Source organism: Triticum dicoccoides, chromosome 4B, assembly GCF_002162155.2.
Source record: "Triticum dicoccoides isolate Atlit2015 ecotype Zavitan chromosome 4B, WEW_v2.0, whole genome shotgun sequence".
Lineage (NCBI taxonomy): Eukaryota > Viridiplantae > Streptophyta > Magnoliopsida > Poales > Poaceae > Triticum > Triticum dicoccoides.
The window spans coordinates 482,664,724-482,673,124 of NC_041387.1; positions in this window are offsets into that span (position 1 = coordinate 482,664,724).

An 8,401-nucleotide genomic window follows, 5' to 3' on the forward strand; every position below is an offset into this window, starting at 1 on the left:
CCGCATCAATTTCAACCATCCTTTGGTGTCGAGGAATATCATAGGAACTCTATATGATATGCTTTTTATAGGATTATTTCCTTTAGAGCCAATTGGTTCATAGGATTTGATTCATATACTCCACATTTCAAAGGAAATAAACATGATATTATTTCTATAGCTTTAGAGCCACTTGGTTCAAATGAATGGATTCCTATACTCCCTTAATTTCAAAGGAAAATAAACGTTAGCGTATATTCAATAGAAAAGTTCCTATGATCTGAACCAAATTACATATCTTTTCTAATCCCTCCTCATAGGAATTGAGATACATGTCATCTCTAGATTCAATAGAAAAGTTCCTATGATGTGAACCAAATGACATCTCTTTTCCAATCCCTACTCATAGGAATTGAGATGCTCCATGTCATCTCTTTCCCTACAACTTCCATGTATACATCTTCTATTCCTAAATGGATAGTACAACCCACTAGTAGCTTTTTTCCAAAACATGCAACTATGGCACAAGAACTATATAGTGTGCCAATAACTTTGAAAGATGGTCGCTGGATGAAGCTAATCCGACAGTGCAGAGATGGCGAATCCAAGCACTACTGGCCGTTGGATATCATCAACATTCCACCAGATCTGCCACATGTACAATTTAGAAGACTCCATGGTTGAACTTAAGCATAATGCACAAACCTCAAAACACAAGCACTTCTCCTTTGTTCTAGAATCTTCTGTATCATAATTGTTTTTTTTCTAAATGAATTGCCATTATTTGTTTTTTACTTTATGCTTTACAATGCACAACCCCATGAATCTTAACATTTTTATAAAACTAATTGATTTTGAATGAGATGAACTATAAGAACTAAACGGACATCTACATCATGCATATATGACTCCAAGCTTTACATGCTATAGTGTGTATTTATTCATAATTTGGTTTCAAAATCTCATGCGTTCAATGCATCATTGCCTTTCAGTCGAACCTACATCCACAATTTTTTGTATGTACTATATCTCCACTGATCCCCAAATCCAAAATGCTGCCTCGTTCCCGTAAAACCAAGCGGCCCACACATGCGTCGACTCGAACCCGTTTACTACGACGTGGCCCCGCACGCCGTAGTACTCCTACAAACCCTACCACCGCACTCATCATCAGTTTTCTTCAAGAGGACGAGGGAGAAGCCGATTGTAGTGGAGGCGCTTTCAAAAAAAGGATATGTAGTGGAGACCCCTACCCTAGGGTGCCCTAGGTAGCTGTCGCACACATCATTGTTTTCTCTTTTCTTTATGCTCTTGCGCCCTAGAGTGAAATGATGGTTGCTTCGTCCGTCCAGCTTAATGCGGGCCCTAGAGTGAAATGATGGCTGCTTCGTCCGTCCAGCTTAATGCGGGAAAGGCGGGGCTTTGTGATTTGCCCCCTCGTCGCTCATTTTCTACTACTGCGGCGCTACGATCGGGGTGCCTCCAGTTCCAACCGCTGCTCCAAACTATAATTTGGTGCATCGCACGTGGAACAAGACGGTGGATGGGCCACATGTCGGCCAAAGGGGTCCTGTTAAGTGTGTCGCCATTTCGTGTGTGGACTGACCCTGCTTGAGTTGCTACACCAACACGACAGGAGCAGCCTACCACTTGGTTTTGCTCCTTGGTGAATCCCGACTATATTGATCTAAAAAGATACATGTTGAACTACCCTCTCCGTCTCGGTTTTTTATTTTTAGGCATCTCTGTTTATAGGGCGTGCACGTAGTTCTAGGTCATCCATTTGACTAACTAAATATGAGTTACTAGTATGTCACAAAAAGTACTACTATATCATTGGATTCTTAAGCGGATGTAGTTGTATTTAAAAGTTGAGGGCGGGGATTTTCCTGCGCGGTAGGTGGGGCAGTTCCGCCTAGTCGGTTCGACAGAGACGCGAGAAGACGAGGGAGTAGGCTGCTGCAAACGTAGGGCTATGTGATTTGACAGCGAGCTACTGCTGGACAGGTGGGGCCCCGTGATTTAACTTGCCATTATCATTTTAACTGCGGCGCTACGACCGGCGTGAGTCTCCCGATTCCTGACCACCTCCATACAAGTGCCTCTCCCAATGCTCCACCATGTAGTTGAGGCTGGCTCTTGCATGAGAGCCCATTTCTCCACTTTTTCCTTGCCTCTTTCCTCCACACATGCAAAAATGTCATGTAAAGCGGGCTTATAGCCCACTATTGTAGTACTTACTTACTCCTACAGGTGCTAAGCTTGCCACATCGGCATAAAGTTTGATGTGGAAAGTTTGGTGACCCAAGGAAGGAACGGTGCTAAGCGCGTGTACCTTGGTGAAAAGACAATTTTGAGTCTATAGCTAATTAAATGAAGCAAACTTAGCAACACCATTTCATTAGAAGAGGTCACTCCTTGGCAAATGCAATAAATACTAGTACTCCCTGTGTCCTAGTGTCAAAAACATTCTTATATTATGGGACGGAGGGAGTACGAAGAAAGCGATAGAGAGGAATAAAAATAAATAAATACACTTATAGCCAACCTTATAGCTAACCTTGTTGTAGTATGAGTGACTAAGTGATGACTATGTATGGCATGCCAACATCAGATAGCCTAACACACCATGTTAAATCTCCAACAACGCGACCGCGCGAGCAACACGACGGTCGTGGTAGGCGCGACCATGATACGGGCTGCTGGCAGCCCTTGGATATGAGATCAAACGGTTGCATGCTAAGTTGCTGAAAATTTACAGAATAACCCTCCGGGATAGGATATTCACCCATAGGTCTACAATCACGCCATGCAACCGTTCGATCTCAGATCCAAGGGCTCTCGGAAGCCCGTATCATGGGAGAATGGAAAGCCACTACCCTCCCGTTCGCACACTGGCAGTTCGCTCCTACTTGTCCCCGCACGTCCTTCAATACTACGGCGGTGCGCTCCTAGTCGTCCCGTCCATTCACATTACGGCAGTTCCACTAATCCTAACCCTCCTCCCAAATCCATGGCGTCCCAAATCTCCACGATCGGCAGTGAGTACAAGGTTAGAACCATCACCGTCGATGAGTTCGACGTCATCTACACCCGTTCTTCCGCGATGGTGAAAGGATGCCTTTCTCGCTTCAGACGCATGTTCGAAGACTCAGATGATGAGCGGGTCGCTGGGCTAGATGTTGAGTACACCACAGTCCTCGGACGAGAGAAGGATCTAAAGGATGAAGAGAGGAAGAAGCCCGCCGTGATCCAGGTTTGTGTGCATGACTTATGCTTACTCTACCACATATGCCATGCCGAGATTGAATGCTTGGATTTTAAGGACTTCCTCGAGAGCAACATAGTCAAATTCGTTACTGTAGACTTTGGTAATGATAAAGAAGTCCTGGGTCAGATAGGCCTCGTTGTAGACAATACCTTCGACCTCCAGAAGAATCGGCTGGTGTCCTCTCGTCAGCCCTCAATGCTGACCCTGGTAGGAGCCATGGTTCATCCTTCATACGGTAAACTGGAGAAACCTCATTACACGTTTCATCATTATGCATCGCAGCGGAATGTACTAGATATAGACCACATCCACTACGCTGCAATGGATGGCTACCTTTGTTTCAATATCTACAAGGGTTGGATGAAGAGCAAGAGTCAAGTGTGTGGTTCAAGCAAAGAAGTATCAGCCAAGAGGAAGAGGGACAAGGATGAAGTCGAGGACGTGGACGAGGACTCCTCCGAGTGAGTAAGGTGTTAGTATCGTTGCTCATGGTGGTTCTAATGCAGCGTCTATCAGATTAGTTGCATAGTTTAATTTCAGGTGTGCTTAGTTGAATTTGAGGGATGTGTTGTGCTGAGCCCCAGCAGAACTATGTTATGTTTCTTCTCGTTACTTTAACTCCTCAGTATGATACATACTACTAGTATTTCTTTAATAGAATTTAGCACCCCAATTAAGCACGTACTAGCTTTTTTAATAGTACTATATGCATAATTTGGCGACGAGCGCTCTCTATATGTACCACCTTTTTTAATTTCAATTTTTGCTCCACGGCGCAATCCATCGATAGTACTACTGTACAAAAGTATACATTTTTTAAAAGGCCGGAGTACTGTTCATCACATATATAGCCAGTTAAATTCTCAACCTAGAATGACGTGCATGCCATGTAGTAAACCGATACGGAGGAAGTATAGTAAAAAGGAGGTGATTTTACTGAGCGATCGGCGGGGGAGCATGGCCTATCATGCGGTCCCACATGTCATGATGTACCAAGGCGATGCGCGTGTCCCTCTTGAGGCAGAAGCAATACTACGTGGTTTGAGAAGATGGTGAACCGAAGTGTGAAATAATGGTTGCTTCGTCCGTCTGGGAAGGTGCGGCATTGTGATTTGACATCTCATTGCTCATTACTACTACTGGGCCGGTACGAGTGGGGTGCGTCCCCCTGCTGTTCTGCACTATTATTTGGTGCTTGACACGTCGACCCGGTTGCTATATGTCCCACATGTCGGCGTCAGGAAGTACAGAATTCATGAAAGGGAGCATCGACGGAGGAGTATACTACAGAATTCATGAAAGGGAGCGACTTAGTTTTGGGAAAATCTGTTTTTACGGAGTACGTACCCACTAGGGTTTATAGGGCTCATCTAAAAAACATTCGTTTTTCCGTTTGATAAGTCTCAATTCTACTATACTAGTAGTAGTACCATTACATGTTGTATTTCAAGGTGCGTTAGATCACCCGACGCAAGCAGTGTCAAGAGGAAACTAACCAATGCATGTACAAGTTCATGGAAATTTAGTGGTCATTCATGCATTCGTTCTAATTAATGCCTCGGTAAGCATAACTTCTTGAGAAAAACGAGCGTACTAATTACTTGTGCAAACTACGAAATTAATTCAACCACTCACCGTCCACCTTGTTTGGAGAGATTTTGAAATTGAGCCATAAACTGGAAAGGAGGGAGTAGCAACTTTTGTCTCGATTACTATTTGTGGCCTTGTATAGATGCAAAATGTATTTTTTTATAGTGGCCTTGTATAAGTAAATGGAGGGAGTACTAACCAAGGTACATAGTAGGGACGAGGAGTAAACGGAGGGAGTAGTACTCCCTCTGTCTAGGTGTGTGGTCGTCTTACGAAAACCAAATAATCCCAAAACACTTAGGCGCGGTGCATTAAATTCTACCTCGTTCTTGTTTCTTGACATATCAACCAATAAGAGATGTGGGGTGTGCATGCTTTTAATGACTTGAGACTACCAAACACGACATGAAGTGGTTAGTGCATTGCATGCAATGCTATTAATTAGCAAATGAACATTAAGTTCTCTCGTTTTCTCCTCCTCCTTGGTCACGACGCACAACCTAAGATGACTTACTCACCTAGACGGAGGGAGTAAAATTTTCTCCTCGTGCTGCGAGCCACCGCGCGCGTGGGCGAGGGAGCGGGCGTAAGGCGTACAGTAGTAGGAGTACTACTACTACTACTCATAAGAAAGCTTCGCCTCATCCTGCGAGCCACCGCGCCCGTGGGCGGGGGAGACGGTGTACTAAGCAAGCTTCTCCTCGTTCTGCGAGTTGACGGGACACATCAAAAGTACTCCAGTGTATAGAGCCTTGCCTCTAAGGTAGGCCCCACATGGTTTGTCTTTTTTTTAACATAACACGTCAAGTCGCAATTTGTTTGTTCACCCGTGGTAGACGATCCTCCCTCCACCAAGTGGACAACCAGTACACGTGCCAAATTACCACGTGGGCTGCCTTTTTGTACAGAAATGAGCTCCACCGTGTACCCGCGCGGGTGTGGTTGGGAAAGAGACGGGAGTACGTGCGCCGTGCATGCACCTCTTCTCTTCGTGCACGTCCCCCACCTATGTAGTGTGTGTGAGAGAGATACAAACCTAGACATAATGCGCCGTCCATCCCCATGCCTCCGCCCAGTCCGACCACCAATCACCACTACGCCCCACTCCTCCTCACCTTATCTCTCATCTTTATCCCTCCATTTTTATATATAAGGGGCCACTATCAAAATTACAATTTGCAGATATACAAGGCCACTAACACTAATCGATGCAATATTAATGGTGTTTGCCTCATGGTACTAGCAAAGGAGGACATTAATTATCCCTTGCATGCATGCGGGAGTTTGTAAAAAAATGCATCTTGATGTTCCATGCAATGCACGGGCATCTTGCTAGTCCATGAAAACAACACATGCCAAAATTCCACGGCAAACGAGGGATTTGAATCTGTTGGGAGGGGTTGTTTGGATCTTGCCCGGGGTAGCCAAAATATTGGCGACCCTTTTGTCCACCGGTGCCTTTGCCACCGATGAACGAGGAATGGCTCGGGTGCTCATGCTGTCATGCATCCTCCAGCGCACACGTTGGAGATGAGCTCGCATGAGCTGTGTTTTTTTGTCCCACAACACCCGCCCGAGCCGCCCGCAGACCAACCGGCGACCCGCAAATTATGACATCCAACCGGACAAAATTCACACAAACACGTAGACAAACTGATATTTCATATAAACAACGACGAAAATCATATAAAATACCGGATTTTCATACAAACATGACGAATTTCATTAAATTCAAATGAACTACGCGGTGCTAGTTCTGGACAGCACAGGCATATAATACCTGGCCTAAATGGTCGCTCGCCGATCGATTTGTGTTCCTCATGTCCGGCAGCACGATCACCGGACTGCCAGGAGCCCCGGAGGTATATGCTTCAGCGCAAAGGACAGCTCGCTTCCCCACTGCCCAACTAATATCATTGGCTGGTGCCAAAGATGATGGTGGACGGCACCGGTTCGAGTTCATCACCGGCCACTACTTCGCCATGGCCGGCACCGGCTCGAGTTCATCCTAACATTTCCCTCTTCCGTGGAGCCCATGCAGGGTCAACGAAGGTCCTCGCAACAAAAGGATCTAGCAAGACACCTGCTGTGTACGCAGGCGTCGCCTCCGCGGTGGCCTTCATGGGACCCAAGCGGAGGTGGCCTCCCGTGTTCTACTTCTCCTTGATGATGGCGGCAGACACGGAGGCGCTGGCCACCGACTCATCGCTCTCCGTGCACCCGGCTTCTGTCACTGCTTGCATGGCACGGCCGTCGGCATGGGAGTCTCGACCACAGAAACGGGAGACGCGGTACGAGGCGGCGGCGTGGACGACAGCAATGACGTCCATGCGCCGCTCCTCGTCGAGCTGGCCTGGAGCGGCGAGTTGCTGAAGCGCGTGGCGGCTTGGGGCGTCAACTGGCTTTGTCGGGCGAGGGGAGGGAGGTGGATCAGCGAGCTGCATAGCTCGTATCCGGCGGGCTACCCAGCCGGCTTGGATGCGGAATAACTACTCTTTGTAAGCCATTGTAAGAGTGGACAAAATGGTGGAGGAGATAGGGGAGCGGCGGAGGTGTGCGATTCTTGGCCGGCGTTTGGCCTCATTTAAATAGGAGATTAAATATACGGCAGACGGGAGGAGCTCGGCCGGTGTTGCGTTTAACGCCGACCTGGTCATGAACGGACGTGTGTCCAGAGTGGGTTTCTCGGCTTCCACACGGGCGGGTTTCATGGATGCATTTCAATGCGGCACGGAGGCGTGTTCAGCCGGGCGTGCAGTGAGTGGCGCCCTCGACTCTGACCTAGGACACCGCGCCGTTCTTCCACTAACGTGTGGGCTCTTTGGATGCATGGCCTGCATGTTAGTGACCCAACGCAGGCAGCGCACAGCAGAGGAACCTTTGGTGGGCCAGGGCGGTCAGAAGCGGGCATTTCATAAGACGATGATTGTTCATTGAGTGTGACATCATATTTTTCATGTAGATAAGCCTACTATGTTGATAGCCCGTTCGATACGTTGTGATTCATAAAGACCGCTGCAAACATCAATGTTCTGCTTATCACAGATAAGATTGATTAATACCCGTAACAATCCATGTCCTTAACAAAGGGTGCATGCACGTATCGGTTGAGCGTGTGTCTTGCGTCGTGTTCTGTGTGCATGCAGGATGCGAGTGTTGCGTGCGTGCATGGGTATGTTTTAGTGTTGCATGCATGGGTGCGTGCGTGCGTGTGTTTGTGAATGCATGTGTACGTGTCAGTGTTGCACGCCAGCATGCGTGCATGTGTACGTGTCAGTGTTGCACGCCTGCATGCATGCGTGTCTTGCGTGCGTGCATGTGTACGCCATGTGTATGTGTCAGTGTTGCACGCCTGCATGCATGCGTGTCTTGCATGCGTGCATGTGTACGTGCGGGGTGAGGCTACATGTCAGTCGACTGACTTTTTCATCTCTGGTCATTAGATTTTCCAGCCGTTGGATACGAAATCAAGGGCCTCCAGTTTATCATTAAACTCCCACCCCCCTGAGCCGCCAGCCCCCGCCGCCCACGGCCGGCCCGCCCTCCCTGAAACCACTCCCC